The following is a 21,044-nucleotide window of genomic DNA, read 5'->3' as shown; positions in this document are numbered from 1 at the left end:
GATCGGGAATACTGCAAACTAGAATATACTTTCCGCTAATATGAAACTGGCCCACGGGCAGAGTTTAGTAAGAGTTGCATCTACGCCTAAATAATTTTTTAAAATGCAGTAAAAAGTAATGTAAAATATTGCTGAAACTTTTTTTTTTGTGTTGTATTTTCTTTTTGGTTTGAAATCAAGATAGAATAAGTTTGGCTATGCAGCACAATTTAGGGCTTTGTCTTCCTAATATACAAGTTTCTTTCCAACAATAGAAAAAAATCTAAACAAAGCACACACATTTTGATGAGTTATTTAAACATTGATCCAGACTCCATTCAATTGTATGAATGTAAAAACATGCTCAATACATGAAAACTGCAATACAGGGCCTCTGTACTTCATCGTATTGGTGTAAGGAGTTTAATTACGAATAATGTATTTTTAAAGTGTCATTATTTTGTTAGACAGTATAATTCAAGCCGTTGCGCAGATTTATTTTAAATGTAACGCTGTTATCGGATGCTAAATATTGCACTCAATACGCTTTATGAGCAGATTGGTGTGAATAACCCCTAAGTGTAGGAAATAGACAGGTAATGATGGTGTTATATACTCACATTATATCCTATCTAACCCTCGCATACTCTCCTTATGGTATTTACCCCAGCTCCCGCTCCAGTGCTTTTATACTGCGCTGCACAGTGCACATCTGTACGTGTTGTACGTATGTATTTAGACGTTGCATGTGCCCGAATTCATCAAGACACAGATCTCAAGATACCTGCCCGGACACAGCAGGATGCGCTCAATATATATGTGGATTATAAATTTGCAAAGAACACACAGGAAAATATAAAAAAATATATTGCATTAAGGTCACCTGGTAATAATAAAGGCATTACTGATAAAACAGTTAAAAAAAGAAAACTTTTTTTTTTTTTTATTTGTTTTTCCCCATGAAATACATTTATTAGGATGATCTTAATGTCCACTGAGCATAAAATACATTTTTACAGTTGCTCCTGGCTGCAACCACATGTTATAGCATGAATACGAGAGTGACATCACTACTGATCAGGACTTAGACTGTAGCTGGAGTAAGAGATACAGCAGAAAAAAGAGTAACTTTGAGATGCGTAAGGCTTCATTCGGACGTGTCTGTGTGCGCTTGAGTTTGGCAACTCCAACTGTACTGCAGCTACGGTAAAACGCACTTTCCCCGCCCCATTCACTACCGTGAAATCACAGGCTGTAGTAAGTGCCCTTTGTGTATGAAGATGCAGAAGACGTATCTCCCAGTCCTGGGCATGTGCAAGTGATTTTGCTTTTGATTAAGCTCAAAATCGACAGATACATGCCTTGATGAATCAGGCCCAAAATGCATCTCGTAAAGCTGTGTGTAAGTCATACTTGCCAACATTTAAAATTGTTCTTCCGGAGCTGCCAGGGAGAGGTGGGCGTGTAGGGGGCGGGGCCCCCCAAATTTGCGTCATTTTAGCTCCGCCCCCGTGATGTAATGCCGCAAAACGCGTCATTTAACAGCGGGGCTAAACACAGCAATTCCCGGTGAATCGCGGCGTTTGAACCGAATTCTGCCCACTTCACTAGATTGCCACACTCTCCTGGGAGTCCGGGAGACTCACGCAAAATGCGGGAGTCTCCCGGACATGCCGGGAGAGTTGGCAAGTATGGTGTAAGTCAAAAATGAATGCATATCTAAGGGACGAGGTTGGCTTGCATCTATGCACCCCTACTGTACCCAACTTACACGTGAATGCCCCTAACCTGCCGTTACACTGTGTTAGGCACATGACCAGCATAGCAAAGTTTACACAAGTCACATTTTTACGTGTAACTCTAAATCACGCTCCTTGCATGTAGTTGCTTTTCCTGTCTATGGGACTCATGTTTAGTTGGAGGTATCTCAAAATACATCCAACTAAAAAATAAACTGTAGTATTTCAACATTGTGCAAATGCGCATACTTATACCCAGTGATAGAGAAGAATGCAGCTTGACAGTGACAGTTATAAATGCAAAAGATGCATTGCCCTAACTGTACACAATGTATAAATACATATACAGTGCTTTTTCTGTAAGGAAAAAGGTGCTGGATCTCACATCTTGTTATTCTTTTATTAAAAAAGATCTTTTGTACTGATGTTATACGACTTATTGAGCCACTCTACAATGTATTACGCCGTGATTAGTGTATACAAACTGTACAGCGGTTCCTTATAAATACCTCTGTGCTAGATAATCAAATACTTCTCACTAAGCACTGTGCCCGCAGGTCCGGTGCAAGGTTGCTCGGCACTCTAGGCAAATCTTCACCCTACCGCCCCTCCTCCCCCCAATACTCCCTTCCTTGCCCCTCACACACTTGACAATTGTAAAATAAAAATAATAACTTTCACCTCCTCCTGGCTGGCTGACAAGGCTGCAGTCCAGATGCACTGATGTCTAAAGCAGAACGCTGTCCAGTCTTCACTGCTGCCCAGGAGCAAACGCAGGATATCTAGAGGGGAGGCCCCAAATGTTAGATTTAATAATACAAAACAAAACAACTGGACATCACTCACCTGTTACACACTGACATGTCCCTGCTGCCTACCAACTTTTCTCACATATGCCCACTAGCTATTCTCACCCCTATTATGCCCCCCCTCGTTGTTCTGTAGCCCTCTCTTTCTGCCCCTTCTCGTTTTTCTGTAGCTTTCTCTTTCTGCACCCCTCCCCCGCTTTCTGTAGTCTGTACTTACGCTCTATGCTTCTTTTCTCGCTTCTCTGCTTGATCGCGGCTCTTCTCACTGGCAGAGTAGTGACGTCACAACGCTGCCAGAGCCGGAAGCAGGACACACACTAAGATGTGGTGCTGCGCTGTAGCAGCACCTCAAAGGAAAAAAAATATTAATTAAAGTTTGCAAACCCCTGAAAAAAGGTGCCGGAACAGCCCACTATGCGCTCTAGTTGCCCTCCGGACAATTACACATATTAAACGATATCTGACTATGGCTCAAATATCATTGCTGACTTGCGGTTACACAAATCCCTGTGCTTAAGGTAATCCTATAGATATTCTTGCACACTTGTCAAGACATTGAAAGCATATAATCAATGTCAAGGAAAATCAGTCCCTATTTTAACAGATCATATTGCACAACAAATGCTTTTACCACGTTACAAAGATGGAACGACTTGCCACAACATCAACTCATAAGTGATTTTTCATCTAAATGGAATTCCACCTTGACTACAGCAGATGTCATCGGCAAAAAACATCATTAATGACTGTGTTGTGCCAATTTAAAAAAGTTGTATTAAATATGTTTTTTCGCTCAAGACAATGAGAGCTAACGGGGGAGGGGGGACATTTGCAGACTGCTGCATGCGATTCATGAGGTTAATTCAATATGTTTGATAGAAGGGGTGTCCAACCCTGGCCCTGTTCCTGAGAGCTTAGATAGGAGATAAGACCAGGGGAGTCACGCCTACCCACCCCCCTCCCACTCCTCCTCCTACCCTTGCGTCTTTGTCCATCCTACCCTCCCCTTAGATTGTACGCTCCCTCGAGCAGGGCATCCTCTTCTCCTGTTCTCCACTACCTTAACTCTGCTCTCCAGCTCCATGTCTCTTCCGTGAGGTCCTTCTGCCCTTCTACCCTTCTCGCTACCCCGCTGGGGGCCCTCACCTTTCATCTAGCTGTACTTTGAGCTTCTGAGTTACTGTGCTTTTTGTGAACTGTACCGTGCTGTCTCACCCTGTACCGTATTTCTGTCTGTCCCTGTACGGCGCTACGGATACCTTGTGGCGCCCTAGAAATAAAAATTAATAATAATAAAAAATACTAGGAGAAGGTAAAGCACAGACCTAGAGAAGTAAATTTCCTGCTTTTATTGTTCCTCAAAAGGAAAACTGACACTTTCCAGGTCCTCTTCCAGACATTTGGAGGTCAATTGATCCCCATTACACTAATGAAGAGTGACAGCTAGTTTTCCTGCTCTTCCAGACAAAGGAATTACCTACAACTTGGTCTTCTGTCATAGCTACTTGGATTACTGACCTGATTTATGAGAGTTGTGCAACAAACTGTCTAAACTGCCCTGCACAATGTAACGCAGGTGGTGGCAGCGATTCATGATATCCTATTGGAGTACCAGTGCAGATTATTAACTCTTGAATCAGAGGGACTCAGGCAAGTCAGAGACCCTGCGTGTTACGGCATAAACTCATAGAACTAGTAGAAGAGGTCTTTATCTTTAGCAGCCGCCTTTCCCATAGAGACTGGTTTTACTCACAGGTACTCAGGACTTAAGCTCAAAGTAGTATAAGTTTATACTCACACGGCTGCGCACAGGTACAGGAGGTAGCACACGGTGCAGAGGCAGGCCAGAGATCTGCGGACTGGATGGAGCGCCGGAGGAGATGTTATGTACCAACAGGGTCAGGGTCACTGGCAAAGGTTCAGAATCCGGGTACAGGCAATAGGTCAGGGTCACAGGCAAAGATTCAGAATCCAGGTACAGGCATTAGATCATATACAGCCAATCAATCTAAGGTTCAACACCAAACAATAGCTCAGGAGCAGGCAGCAGTACTGGAAACAGGATGCTATAATCGCCAAGGAGGCTAAGCCCTCCCTGCCTTTTACACTGGAGCCAACTAATCAGAGCATTGCCCTGAAACAACACACAGGCTAGAGTTAATTACATTAGAGGCCTAATTAGCCCACAGGCTGTAGTGCGTGCGCCCGGCTGTATTGAGTGGCCGTGGCGCGATAGCAGCGATTTCGGCGTCGGTTGGGGCCGCAAAACAGGATGTGATGTCCCGGTCATCAAGCAACAGCTGGGACGCCAGGAACCAGGGGCATTGAGTCACGGCGGTACCCGCGGCCGTCAAAGCTCCTGACACGCGTATGCCTTTTTCAAGATAGAGATATTAGCAGTAGGAAGTGGGAAGGTATATGGCCCCTTTGTAGGTTACTGGCAGGGTGTCACCTTAAATGCTGTGCACAGATCTGGAGGTCCTATCTGCAAAAGAGAAAAAATGGTGAATGGGCTGCATAACACAACGTACTAGGAAAGACCTAGAGCAGAACACGTACAGTTCAGATGAGAGAAAGTACAAAGCTGATATGATAGAAACCAGGGGCAATACCATCATGCTAGCAACGGGTATAGCTGCTATGGGAGTCATGCGTTTGGAGGCCTGCCTTCCCTGTCAAAGTCACATGCAGAGGCAGCGGAGCTGCAGGCAATTTCTCACCAGCTCCAGCTTACTGAAGCTCCCTCTAGTAATCAGAAACGAGGGGCAAAACCATCATGCTACAAACGGGTATAGCTGCTATGGGATCCATGGCTTTGGAGGCCTGCCTCCCCTGTCAAAGACACATGCAGAGGCAGCGAAGCTGCATACAATTTCTCACCTGCTCCAGCTTACTGAAGCCCCCTCTAGTAATCAGGCCATGACTGTCATAGTAACAAAAATAGGTCTGTGATTGAGTAACAGTGTAGGCTGTTTCCTATCAGTAACGGCAGCCATGGACTGAACAGTAGATGGAGCTTCAGTAAGCCCGGTGAGAAATGGTCTGCTTTATGTACATGGGGTCCCTTATTAAATTTTGCTTTGCAGCCCACAAATGTCTGTATTAATAGAGATCAGGAGGTAAAAGTATAAAGCTGTAATTTGCCTTTTTCAGCAATTTTCTTGGATGAGTTTAAACCCGCCGATATATACGAAAGTGCGAGTTGATAGCAAACTGCCAGTAAAGTATTGTAACCAAATCACTGCGCTACATAGCGCCAACCCTACTTTCGTCCATTCTAAGAATACAAGTCGCCATATGCAGGAAGCTGCGATTTTCCAAACTCCTCCTGAGATTGCTGTGAAAATCGCCAGAATCAACATGCTGCCCCTCCTACCTCTCTGTCTGTATGTAATACCCAGTATTGTTTTATTACTGTTTGTCTCCAATTGTAAAGCGCTACGAAATTTGCTGTCATTATATGAATAAATGTTGACGATGATGATGATGATGACGATGATACTCCGTTCTTCAGTAAGACTTCCTTCACTCTGTCCAACTCCTCACCTTGGCTCCTTAGCAAACACAGTCATCTAGCACTATAACAGAAATTTAGATACGCTGGCACAAACTGAGGCATACAGAGGGTCCAAAGCTGCTTCATACTACAGAAAATCCTTTTGTAAACAACCTTCAATGACTGTAAGCTTGTCAGACTTGCTTTGTATAAATACTTTGGGCCTGATTCAAGTGCAAATGCATCTTGCACACAACTTGCAGTTGAAAAATGAGCACGGAACTTGAGTGTAGTCACACCCGTTTTAAAATCCAAGCAGATCTCAAGATGCATTTTGATTTAAATCTGGGTGTAAGTATGTTCTGCCTAAACATTACTCGCCGTAGGTGGAAAGACAGAACAGGATATGCACATGCATATGTGCAACATAAGTATAACATCCGTCGCTGAACGGAGATTAAACATAAATATAGAAGCTGGCACTGGCTGGGACTACATATCCCTGAGACCCTGGCGGTTGGAAATATATTGTGCAATCGCAGCAAAAATAACATGGTAGCAGGGGCGGATCTAGAAAGATTTTCTACCCCGGGCGATTTAGGGGGGACAATTTAGGCCACGCCCCCTTTCTGACTTTTAAGGCTGCCGGCGGCTGCACAGTATGTGCAGGTCCGCTCGGTAGTGACAATGTGCTGCGCCGCTGCTCTGATTGTGTTTAAAACACAATCAGAGCAGCCGGGCAGCACATAGTCAATGCCGAGCAGACCTGCACATACTGTGCAGCCGCCGGCAGCAAGCCCCTGCTAGGGGGGGCGAATGCCCCGATCGCCCCCCCCTGGATCCGCCACTGCACGGTAGTGTGTCAGTTACAGTAGAGAGAGAAGGAATAGCGGTTCTACTGGACACCAGGGATAGGGAGAGAGAAGACAGACCTATATAAGGAGAAAATTGAGACAGACCTCTGAGTTGCCAAATATATTTTATTGAGATGTTCTATTAAGGTATGTATATGTATATGTAAAATACCACATTTGTGAGAAAAAACATCTAACAATAGAAATATATGTAAAGAGAATTATCTTTGAAGATTGTCACGCGCCGAGCGTTTGGCTTCCAGAACCGAAGCCCGGTGCACTTACCTGCTCCCTGCTGACCGTTGCGCTTTGTCCCGGCTGTCCAACGATCTCCTTATTTCCTCTGCTGCTTCCTCATTGGCTGGCTAATTTGGCTCCAAACTTTAAAAGGCACTTCCTCCAGCTACTCAGTGCCTATTCTTTTACTTACCTTCCTTGGTTCTAGATGTGACTCCCATATCTAATGCTGGATATCTGCATCTAATGGGATTCTTCTGCTGGTAGCAGACTATTACTTCTCCTGTGAATACTCAACTATTCCAGTGGCAACCTGCTTCCTGCAGACTATTTAATCTTCTATGAACACTTCACCATTCCAGTGGTAACCTGCTGTCTGCAGACTATTACTTCAGCTGTGAATACTCAACCATTCCAGTGGTAACCTGCTGTCTGCAGACTATTACTTCGGCTGTGAACACTCCACCATTTCAGTGGTAACCTGCCATCAACAAATTATTCCATCTCCTATGAACACTCCACCATTCCAGTGATAAACCTGCTACCCGCAGACATTTACACCTCCTGTGTATTCTCTGCCATCCCAGTGTTGAACCTGCTGTTCTCAGATGGACTCTTCTCTGTGAATTCCCCTATAGATATCGCCTGGTACCCCCAGTAGGGGTCACGACCTGCAGTGCAGATGCAGCTTAGACCAAAACACCTTTTGGCGGTCCCTGGTGAACACCATCTACCTGTTAGATTCTGCGCCTTGCGGGAAGTAGTGCTAAATTGGGCAGATCAAGGATCAAAACCTACAAAATGTGACTAAGATAAAGTGGCTGTGAGGAGAAACATCATTGCGAAAAATCTGGGAGCAGAAACTGTGAGAAAAGCAGTAATTCTATATCAAATTAAACCCTGGTGCTTGTGAGTAAACCTGAGAATTTTCATATATTTATATAACATAAACCTAAAGTGACATCTGTGTAAGGAAATTCAGAGACTGTGTTTTAAATCCATTCAATATATCATCTACATCAATATGATATATATTTCAGAGACTGAGATATATATAATTTAATTATATATTCTGCATCGTTAGTGATAAGGAATTCAGATACAAATCTGAAGAAAATAAAATCTACATATAACTAAGTGAGAAGCAGCTAACAACAGTAATACGTGCATCAATGACAGCCTGTCAAGGAAGTGTGGGATATTGCAGAAATCAATACTGTGAACTGAACATTTTTAAGTGTGTTATAATATTAATTAGTTAATATTTATTCAAAGTAATGAGCGTAATTTAGTATTGCTTTTAAGCTATTATAAAGTAATTTAGTGTGATATGATCTATATATAGGTGTTAAACATAGTGATATTTTATAGTGGTAGTTAGGATTAGTTTATAAAGAGAATTTTGGAGTTTATTAAAATTAGCATAATATCAAAATCACATAGATACCATAACATCCAAATGTATTAATATAGCTATAGGGAGTCTAATCTAATACTCAAACTCATTAAAGGGTTTGTGATTTTAATTATTATTTATTCCCTAATTGTACATCTATTTAAATTATATATTTTCAAATTAAATATTTTTATATAAAATAATAGTCTTATTGTGTGTCAGAGTTGTACGAAGTGTGTGTGTGTTACATAACAACACATCAGCACATATAAAAAAAACCATTCTATTATAAAATAAAAGATCAGTACTTAGCCGTATAATAATTAATTAAAATATGGATTGTTACAAAATTTTCTTTTTTTTACACTAAATACATAAATCAATATGTTATTAAACGTGTACTATACATACAATTAATTTTTATGGTCTATACATGTTCTGTGCTAGATAGTGGCACGCACATGTGTGGTTTTCAAAAAAACAGACGATGCCGTGTCAGACATCACTATCAGTTGCCAATGACACCTGCCATGTAGATGGTGCAAATGATACAACTGAAACTAAGCGCAGAGCCGTAACTTGCAATTTTAGCGCTAAGGGCGAAAAACAAAAATGCCGCCCCCCCCAGCTCTCAATTTTAACCAAATGAACCTAAAATGTTTATAAACTGCGCCCCCTTCAGTGTTGCGCCCTGGGTGATCCCCCCTATCGCACAGCCCTCGCTACGGCCCTGAATAAGCGTACGTACGAGAAACCTAGTACTTGAATATACCGCATCTGAGCAGGAATGCCCTTATGGTACATTGTCCGCCCCTTCCTATTCTGTCATTTTAGTCATAGGCAGTAGTAAGTGTTATCTGCATTTGGACATGAATTACATGCAATTAAGCTTATTAGCGAACGTCCCGTTCTGGCGCATGCGCAGAGCGAATTCACGCAAGATGCGGCACGCAAACAGACTTACGTCCAAACATGAATGAGACCCTGTATGTTTTTTTAAATCCTCAATTTTGCAGCAAACTACTGTCTGAGGATGGTAATACATATTCCAGAAGCTATTAAGATAAATTTGGTTAATTATAATTTATCTTAAGAATTATATATTCACATTCCTATTCCTAACATTTTCCTTTGGTTGACACATTTCATTACAATTTCCAAACTCTCAGCTATGTAATTACAGGTCACACTATGTCCTTGGAATATCTTACCTTCACCTAATGAATTTATTATTTATTTCCATGTGCATGTGTAATTATTTTCTGATTACCCCGGTGTGATTGGAGTGAAAGAAATGAAGAAATTGTGTGATGTTCACTGCTGCTCATTCTTAATATTGAGATGATAATAATTTATATTCATTGCAGCGATGAGCAGATATCATTCCGTGACCATATTAGGTCACCTAGTCCATGCATTAAAATAAGTATTAATTAGCAATAAAACATAAATGAATTTGATAGGACAAAATACAACTGTAGCAGATTATGGTGTTGTCTGGACAATATTTAAAAGTTTTCTCACTTGATATTAATGAGCTAAATATCTTCAGCAGATATTATCAACACCGATTGCAGAAGAGATGGCTCTGTCCTAGGTCTTGTGAAGGAGTGTGTCTTAAAATAATCACCTGCAGCCCTATCCTCACTAACACATCACTCATCTTCTAATATAATCTGTGCTGCAGGGGACCCTGCTCCTTCCACTATATAACTCTCAGTCTGTGGCATCCTGCTGCCTCCATTCCCCTCCTCACATCATGTCACTGCCGCTGTCACATGCAGCCCTGTCCTCACTAACACATCACTAATCCCCTGATCAGTGCCGTAACTAGACATTTTAGTGCCCTGGGCGAGACAGGGCACCGGCGCCCCCCATCTTAGTGGGAGTGACCTTTGTTGAGTGGGTGTGGCCAACCTACTGTTGGGGTGTGGCTAGCACTTTTCCTTCTATGTGTCTCACTGATATTCTTGAAAGCTGTAAAGAGCCCCAACAATGGTGAAAAAACTTGTATCTAGAAGAAAACCTATACACACTACGCAATATATATATATATATATATATATATATATATATATACAAAAACTAATAATTTGACTTACTGTCCTTCTCTCAGTGATGGGGTGCAAATGAAAATCCTGGTCCGTCCACTGTACCCTGAGACAGGTCAGGTGGCGTGTTTCTCCTTCTCTAGTTGTTGTACCTGGGCCTGGTCTGGGACACAGGTGTAAGCCGCTCTAGTTAGGAGTTCCAAAAAAATTGTCGTAAAACAAAAATAAAAGTAATATAGCAATTCCAGACAGTGTAGCCTTTTCCTGTACATACTACCCTCACAATCCCAAACAAAATGTACAAACAACACTCTTGGCAGAGTGAAAGGTGATGGTGTATTGGGAGAGGTACAACTCATCTGATAGTGATATCAGCCATATATTTTTCTGCATATTAAAAATATATAAAAAAAAACATGCTTGAGATATATATAGGGATATCCTTACAAAGAACTAATGATCAAATAAGGTTTGAGGTTACCATAGGGCAGACTAGATGGGCCAAGTGGTTCTTATCTGCCGTCAAATTCTGTGTTTCTATGGAGAGATGCTAGCACGGTGTAGAATATTAAATTATTTGGTGTGCTGGGAATATAACAGAGGCATGTGGGGAAAAAGCACAGATTGTATTATTAAAGTGACATTGTTTTCCAGATTTTGCATATGTGACTGTGGACAATTTATTACTTCATATTTACCTTCTCTTCTATACGTCTGTATTCTTCTTCGCTATTCTTCTTCTACCTTCCCAGTCCAGCCTCCGCTGTAGCTCCTGGCTCTTCTCGGCTCCTCTGAATCCACTAGCAGCGTCATGACGTCATGATGGGGATAGAGGGCAGAGTTCAGAAGCCAGGAGTCTGGTCACCCCCTCTACACAAATGCCAGCCATATTGTGACATGTGGGGGGGGGGGGTGTGAAGAAGAGGGGAGACAAAGGCTTTCACTTGCATGGGGGGTGGCAGAGGCTGTTACACACAAAGGGGAGGGGGGCAGAGGCTAACACATGAACATACACAGATGGAGGGGGCAGAGGCTGACACACACACACAGGGAGGAGGCCAGAGGCTGACACATACACACACACACACACACACACAGAGGGAGGGGGCAGAGGCTGGCACACACACTCACACACACACAGACACACACACAGACACACCCAGGAAGGGGGGACAGAGGCTCTCCCAAGCAGAGAAGGAAAGGGGAGGAGACAGAAGTTGTGACACACAGGGGGATGTGTTACAGAGACAGAAGATGTACAGAGGTGAAGCTCCGCCCACTTTCGGATAAGCTCCACCCCCTCTGAAGTCCGTGAAACTGGAGGTATGCCGCTGTCTGTCACACTCAGAGATGGGGCGAATTTGAGGGAGAGAGACTGTCCCAGGGGAGGTTAGAAGAGGAGGCTCACATATTTAGTTTCCATGGGTGGAACCTGAACAGCATGGGCTCGCTGGCACTCTGCAGCCTGCATTCACAGAGCCAGGACACAGAGGCAGGTAGCGGGCGGCTGCTGCGCCCCCTCGGGCTTGCGCCCTGGGCGACAGCACCGCCGGCACCACCCTAGTTACGGCTCTGCCCCTGATATACTCTGTGCCACTGGGGACCCTGCTCCTTCCACTATATAACTCTCAGTCTGTGGCTTCCTGCTGCCTCCATTCCTCTCATCACATCATGTCACTGCCCCTGTCACATGCAGCCTTGTCCTCACTAACACATCACTCATCTCCTGATATACTCTGTGCTGCTGGGGACCCTGCTTCTTCCACTATATAACTCTCAGTCTGTGGCATCCTGCTGCTTCCATTCCCCTCCTCACATCATGTCACTGCCACTGTCACATGCAGCCCTGTCCTCCCTAACACATCACTAATCCCCTGATATACTCTGTGCCGCTGGGGACCCTGCTCCTTCCACTATATAACTCTCAGTCTGTGGCTTCCTGCTGCCTCCATTCCTCTCATCACATCATGTCACTGCCCCTGTCACATGCAGCCCTGTCCTCACTAACACATCACTCATCTCCTGATATACTCTGTGCCGCTGGGGACCCTGCTCCTTCCACTATATAACTCTCAGTCTGTGGCTTCCTGCTGCCTCCATTCCCCTCCTCACATCATGTCACTACACCTGTCACATGCAGCCCTGTCCTCACTAACACATCACTCATCTCCTGATATACTCTGTGCTGCTGGGGACCCTGCTCCTTCCACTATATAACTCTCAGTCTGTGGCTTCCTGCTGCCTCCATTCCCCTCCTCACATTATGAGACTGCCCCTGTCACATGCAGCCCTGATCACGGCTCTTGCTATTTTCCTGAAATACTTTGTGCTGCTTCGTACAATTATCATTGCTTGTACCATCAGCTAGTCTTCTACTATAGTTACAACAGACGTGTTTTTCTATTAGAATTGTAATTATTGCTTCTGAACTATATGTGATATAGGACCAATAATTTTATTAATAATTGTATAATTAGTTGTATATGTTTTAAAGCTGCACTGCCACCTCTGCACAGATCTGTGTCATAAACAAGGCATGTCTGGATTAACATAAACATGACTCATTGAAGACCAGGAAAGAGTTTCAGAACCTTATTGTGCATCTAGAATTATACTAGAACTTTTATTACTGACCTTTTTCAGAGGCAGTAAAATAATCTATTTCTGACTGTACAGTCATGGCCAAAAGTTTTGAGAATGACACAAATATTATTTTTCACAAAGTCTGCTGCTTCAGTTTTTATGATGGCAATTTGCATATAGTCCGGATTGTCAAGACGACTGATCAGATAAATTGCAATTAATTTCAAAGTCCCTCTTTGCCATGACAATGAACTTTATCCCAAAAACAACATTTCCACTATATTTCAGCCCTGCCACAAAAGGACCAGCTGCCATTAGGTCAGTGATTCTCTCGTTAATACAGGTGACAGTGTTGATGAGGACAAGGCTGGAGATCACTCTGTCATGCTGATTGAGTTAGAATAACAGACTGGGAGCTTTAAAAGGAGGGTGGTGCTTGAAATCATTGTTCTTCCTCTGTTAACCATGGTTACCTGCAAGGAAACACGTGCAGTTATCATTGCTTTGCACAAAAAGGGTTTCACAGGCAAGGATATTGCTGCTAATAAGAATGCACCCTATCGGATAATCAAGAACTTCAAGGAGAGAGATTCAATAGTTGTGAAGAAGGCTTCAGGGCACCAAGAACGTCCAGCAAGCGCCAGCACCATCTCCTAAAGTTGATTCAGCTGCGGGATCGGGGCACCACCAGTGCAGTTCTTGCTCAGGAAGGAATGGCAGCAGGTGGGTGTGAGTTCATCTGCACACACAGTGAGGCGAATACTTTTGGAGGATGACCTGGTGTCCAGAAGGCCAGCAAAGCTACTTCTCTCCAGGAAAAATATCGGGATATTCTGCAAAAGGTACAAGGATTAGACTGCTGAGGACTGGCATAAAGTCATTTTCTCTTATGATTCCCCTTTCAGATTGTTTGGGGCATCTGGAAAAACGTTTGTCTGGAGAAGGAAAGGTGAGTGCTACCATCAGTCCTGTGTGATGCCAACAGTAAAGCATCCTGAGACCATTCATGTGTGGGGTTGCTTCTCCGCCAAGGGAGTGGGCTCACTCACAATTTTGCCTAAGAACACAGCCATGAATAAAGAATGATACCAAAACATCCTCCAAGAGCAACTTCTCCCAACCATCCAAGAACAGTTTGGTGACGGACAATACCTTTTCCAGCATGATGGAGCACCTTGTCATAAGGCAAAAGTGATAACTAAGTAACTCAGGGATCAAAACATCAACATTTTAGGTCCATGGAAAGGAAACTCCCCAGCCCTTAATCCCAGTGAGAACTTGCGGTCAATCTTCAAGAGGCGGGTGGACAAGCAAAAACCCACAAATCCTGACAAACTCCAAGCATTGATTAGACAAGAATGGGCGGCCATCAGTCAGTATGTGGCCCAGTAGTTGATTGACAGCATGCCAGGGCGAATTGCAGAGGTCTTCAAAAAGAAGGGTCAACACTGCAAATATCGACTCTTTGCATAAACTTAATATAATTGTCAATAAAAGCCTTTGACACTTATGAAATGCTTGTAATGTTACTTCAGTATACCATAGCAACATCTGACAAAAACGTTTGGCGATGACTTAATCCTGTAACACAGCTGTGTGAGAACGGCCAGCGCAGCTTTTCTTTCAACATATCAAGGGGTCAGGAACAATCAGAGGTTTCTCTTCCGTTAAGATGGTCACTGCAGTCCCCAAAGGCTCCTATGGGGAGTACGAAGTGATACAATTGAACAAGTGATGAATGCTCTGTCAGTCATAAGAAATAACGTCATTTCAAGATGGCATTAGTGGCAAAGAAGCCTCTATGGATCCCCCCTTGAGTCCTACCGCTAAGCGTATGCTCAACCTAAGCCAGTCATTCACAATAGCCACACTGGGATTGGTTACTCCATGATTAGGCTGCTACTAAAGGAGATTTTAGTTAGTTCTTCAGGGGGGGAGGGTTTGCCAGGGCTTGCCAATGAGCCCTTTCATAGTAAATACCAGCGGCAGTACATTTTGTATTGCTGTGGTCTGCAGTGGCATAAAATTCTACTTTCTGCCATGCACAAGCCACCAATGTTAAATAGACCCCACAGTCTATTTAATATATATAAATTTGTTTTCTCCTAAACATCACTCCTAATCAGAACAGGAAAACCATGTACCCGCGCAGAGAAGAGCAGAGTGATGACCGCTGCTGACCATGTGGGGGTCTGGTGCACGTACACAGAAGCCCTGACTGGGGCTTAGCTGCACATGCGCTGAACTGGCTCTTGTTTAGAAAGGGCCCGCTCTGTTTTTCTGTGAGTGGAGCAGGGACCTCAGGAGGGTGGCCTGGCATTGCCTGGCCCCATACCCTGCAGGATCAGTAGCAGCTGCATTCCCGGAGTTTCCACCACGGCACCTGATGTAACGAGACCCCTATTATAGTGATGGATTTTGAAGTTACTTTTCAAACCTAAACAATTGATTTTTCTCACTATTCATAATTGTTTGGTTTTGTAGTAAAGGCAGTAAGAAATTGCATCAATAATTTATATTTATTTTTTCCTTGTTCCTAATTGTTTTAAAATTATTTCATATATTTAGTAATCAATTGAAATGTTTATAGTATTTAGCACATTGATGGACGCATTGTTTTCACTGGATCTCCATCTCCCTCCAATAAAAGAGGTGGAATCTCTAGTAGTTTGTTAAAAAATTCTGAAGGTGTAGAAATAAGCTGTACTGTCAGTACTGTCAGATAAGCCTAATTCCCACTCCCTCCCAAATTTCCTTGAGAAGACCACTGTACTTCTCCTAATTCTTGGCTTTTTGCAGATGTCTCAGGGTAGTTTGTAGAAGAGCTATAGAGAACTTTATGTCAGGTAAATAAGATAAGTCCCAACCGGGAAAAGGGAAGTTACTGCCATTGTTCCAATTCCTGCATTGGTTTTATTTATCCCTATTATAAAGAGTTAAGATCACTGATTAGAAGAAACTTAATATGGCCTGGAATCACTTTCACTTCTGTTTTTAGCATCTTCTATTTAGCAGTAGACTATTAGGTTCAAGTGCACCTAATTGAGCTAAAATATTAGGATGAGCACTACCTTGTTAAGATGCAATATGCGGTTTAGAGAATTAATACCTGTTGCTGGTTTCTATAGACCATAGAGCAGAGGACGCCAATGATTAGGGGACCATAAACACTGCATTAGTGACATAAAGTCAATCAACCAGTGTTGTCAATGTCCCCACAACGCCCCATCCAGAACACCAGCCACTGATGTAGAGGAAAAGCAGCCGGCAGCTTCTAACCTGTGGGCTGGTTTGTGGCACTAGGCTACGATCTCACCCACCTGCGCCCAGGTACCATACTAAAGGGAACAGGAGATGCCTCCCTCACCTGCTGCCCGCTGCTGACAAGGGTGCCCACCAACCTTCCGCCTGCCCTGCACTACAGAGATGAAACAATTAGAGGGGTGTTATAGAAGAACTTGTGGGAATGAAATCTATATATATTTTCTGCCACCAAGAGTCCAGGAACTATTGTAACGCTGGCTCCTTCTGAGATAAGACTACCGGCCACGTGAAACACTCTACATAATTCAGCCTTATTCTTCATAATATAAGAATGGAATTAATTGACTTCCATGCAATGTGTCTATACCCCGCAGAAAGGTGCAGGTTTACCAAACATTCTGCTACATTCACTCTCTTTCCTGACAAACGTTCAATACAAATTAAAATGCAGAACATTCTTCTTAAGGACATTCTAAAGTGAGAAGAGCATCAATCTTACTGGACTAGAGATAACATTTCTTCTTAATTCCTATTGACATTGAAGAGGTGGCAATCCCCAAATCTGTATTTCATCCAGTCATTTCTAAATGCGCCTCTGTCTGCAGGATGTTCCTGTTAGATAAATATGGTTTCACACACTTGTCATTCTGAAACGGATGTCCCCACAGCCCACTAATCATCCAGCGGTTAGAGATTTACTGCTTTACAAAACTTTCACCTAATTTGTCTTTGGACATGAAGTGCAGCCATTATCACTGGCAGAAAATACATTATTAGGTGATTAAGCTTACGGGACCATTAAGCCTATAATACAAGTTGCCTTATATAAAAGATTGTCTAATAACATTTCTAATATATTTATATAAATGTAAAAGGAAAGTATCAGAACTTCTGATATTTGAAATAAATCTTTGTGGTGAAAGTTTTTCTTCCTAAGTGTAACTGGCGTCTTGTATTTGGGCGCAGGACTCAGGAGACAGACTGTGACAGCCTAGTTTATGCGCAGATTACAACAGAGCAGCACACCACCATATTTGAAACGGGCAGTAAAGTGTGACCTGACGCACTAAGGCAGTAGCCAATACAGCATACTTGCCAACTCTCCCTGAATGTCAGGGAGACTCCCTGAAATAGGGGTGATCTCCCTCACTCCCTGAAGAGTCTGGCATTCTCCCTGATGCTGAGCCAGTACAAGACGTGGTTGGCTTCGCCATCTGTGGCATGATGACACAGTTCAGAAATTGTGTCCTATGTCCATGTATTGATGCCTACGGAGGTGGCCATTTTCATGGAGACCAAGATTTATTTAAAGACTGACAGGCAAGACAACATGACTTCAGTAATGGAGACAGAAATGTAAAAGACACTTCAGTCTCTAGAGATTCATTAGCTGCTTTTCTTTAACATCATAGTTGCCTGTCTCCCGGGAGAGCAGGGCAACCTCCCGGTTCTCATCCCTGCAATAGATAAGTGGCGGGGGTTGGGCTTAATGATGTAAATATGGCGTCATCTTAGCCCCACCCTCTGCTGTAATTAACCAACATTGTGACAATCATATAAGGGATGGGGCCAAAATTATGTGATTCGTCAAGCTCCGCCCCCACACGCCCACCTCCCCCAGATCTCCCTGAAGCCAACGAGGAAAAGTTGTGAAGTATGCACTACAGGGCCTGGATGTGAGAGGGTTGTGGCAATTCCTGACCACCCTCCTGGCATTGGGCTTTACTAGGTGTGCGCCAAACCTGCATAAGAGAGCTCCAAATAATATTTAACTGGAAGTATCTAAAATTTTGGCATTGTGTTTAAATTTGCCATACATCTGCATGCAAGTCACTCAGACTGGGGGGACACTCTGCCTTTTGTGTTCATCTTAACAGCTACAGACAGGAAGTCAACTGTGCATAGGAAACAATTCCTCCATGATCAAATCAATTGTTTTCTTTTTCTGTGCATTTTTGCATAAATGCGCTTATTGTTGCGGGAACAAAGCACGGCTTTGTGGTGCAAAACGTCTGTATCTTCGGGGATGCGAATGTTTACACCGTCATTTGGGAGGCGTTTGGCCAACCAGGAGCTACTTCCTGAATGGAAAAAAGGCTCATGAGTCCAAATAGGATGAGATTATAGAAGGTGATAAAGGGGTAGACGGGGTAGATTTAGGGACAAGTTCCCAGCTTTGAGGCTGGAGGCACCGCCGTGATCCTTTCATTATTTCTGGGGTTTATAATGGGACCCATTTTGCAGAAAAGTGAATTTCTAGCCACACTTTGACAAATTTAATGTCAACTTTGAAACACACAAAAGCACCACATGCAATAGACACACAAATTATATTTTTCTGTACATTTTCGGTACATAATAATAGTTTTCAAATGTACACTCATTACGGGCCTGATTTATTAAGGTGTGCATACTACTGAGGGCAATGTGCGTATGTTTTAAAGCGCACGTAAATGGCGTATATGCACTGCTGAATTCATCAATGAGCGGATGTGAAGCTGTGTTGTGTGGTGATGAATACGGGTGTAAGTCTGCTCTGTTATACTACACGAGACACTGCAAGATACGTCCAATACATATGAGGAATATAAATTAGCAAAATAATGCGCAGAAAAAAAGCTATTTAATTAATGACATCTGTTAAGAATATAATATATGTTTTTTTATCTTGTTTTTTCCATAAAACACATTTATTAGAATGTAATTAATGTCTACTGTACATAAAATAAAATTTTACAGTTGCACCTGATTGCAGACACATGTAATAGCAGACACATGTAATAGCATGCACATGTAATAGCAGACACATGTAATAGCATGCACAGCCATCATCACTAGTAATCAGCAGTTAGACTAGACCTGTAGCTGGAGCAAGAGATTTGTTGGAGAAACAAGCATCTTTGAGACACCCACAGCTTGTATCGGATGCCGCTGGGTGCACTCGAGATTGGAACGTCTTTACTGTTCATTGACGATAGCTAAACGCCTCTTCCCACCCTGTTCCCTCCCTGAAATTGTAGGTTGTAGTAAATGTCCTTTGCGCTTGAAGATGAATTGAGCGCTTCTGTGTTCTGTGGTGTATGAGCCGCTTCTGGGCATGAGCAGAGTGATTCTGAGGATTGTACGCACAAAATTGATGTTTACGTCCTTTGAATCAGGCCTCACAAGTCCCGTGGTCCAAACAAGTCGTATGCTTGCCCTGCCCTCACGCTGATGCACTTTAATGAGTGTCAGTTTCCTCACACCAAAACTTAATCTAATGAGAATTTGTGCCAGAGCTGCACCTTAATCCGCTCATAAATAATTTATAAGACACTTAAATATTTACCCATTTTTTTTGTGTGTGTCTCTGACTCAAAGACAAATACTGGAAGCTATTATCCGTATGTAATCTTATGCCTTTAGGGTAATACAAAGTAGCAGATTACTAGTCAAAACTGTTTACATCGTTGTTTTGTCAAAAGCTTTATCCTGAGCGTTCCGAGTTATTAATACCCGTACTCTGTGCAAACAAGAAGCACATGGATGGCAATTAATTGATTTAATCTGGTTTTATTTGTTTTATTAATTATTTTTTTTAAATGTGTACTTTAAAAATGTCTTTGGGAATATTTGATGTGGAAAAATAATAAATCAAGCTGAATATTTATTATTTATTTATTATTTATTTATAAGGCGCCACAGATTCCGTAGCGCCGGATAGAGAAGTAACAAATAGATGAGGTAATATATATATAAGTAGCACAGATGAGTGTGAGTAATGCTATGGGGACTCTGAGTGCAGCAAAAGACGTGACAGGACGTACGAGGGACTCAGACAGTAGACAGATGTGGCACAATAGGTAGAGAGGACCCTGCCACAAGAGCTTACATTCTAGAGGGAGGGGTGGTGTGGTACCGATGTAGACAAGATGTTCGGTGAATAATGGATAGCACAGGTCAGATGGTTCCTTGTGTAGCGTGACTTGTGGGACAGGCTCTTGCTCGGCAGCCCCTTATTCTTCTTCCCTTCAGTTACGCTACGGCGGAGAGGTAAGGGTCTACCCCCAGATAGAGAATATAATAGATAAGTTACACAAAGGTTAGAGGCTGAATTATTTCTGGTTTTATTCACTCTGTTCATAGCTGTAATCCTGAGAGTCAAATTCGGTCGGCCTTAATATACAATCATAAACATTTAACATGTAAACAATGTCTTTTCCAATGTAGTACCAATACGGAATAAATTCAAAATAAAACACTTTTTTTAGCTTATATATAAAAATAGAAGTAACTCTAAACACTGCAAACAATCACATACTTGCCAACTCTCCCGCAATATCCGGGAGACTGCCGCATTTTGCGAGAGTCTCCCGGACTCCCGGGAGAGTGTGGCAATCTCCCTGATCTGCCCACTTCCTAGTGAAGTGGGCAGAATTTTGTTCAAACGCCGCGATTCACCGGGAATCGCGGTGTTTGGCCCCGCCCCCTGCTGTAAAATGACGCAATTTGCGTCATTATGTCACGGGATGGGGCTAAAATGACGCAATTTTCCGGAGCCCCGCCCCCTACACGCCCGCCTCCCTCCCGCAGCTCCCGGAAGCCATCTGAAAAAAGTTGGCAAGTATGAACAATCATCTATATGGCAGAAGAATAC

Source organism: Mixophyes fleayi, chromosome 5, assembly GCF_038048845.1.
Source record: "Mixophyes fleayi isolate aMixFle1 chromosome 5, aMixFle1.hap1, whole genome shotgun sequence".
In the NCBI taxonomy this organism is placed as follows: Eukaryota; Metazoa; Chordata; class Amphibia; order Anura; family Limnodynastidae; genus Mixophyes; species Mixophyes fleayi.
This window is presented reverse-complemented; position numbering follows the sequence as displayed.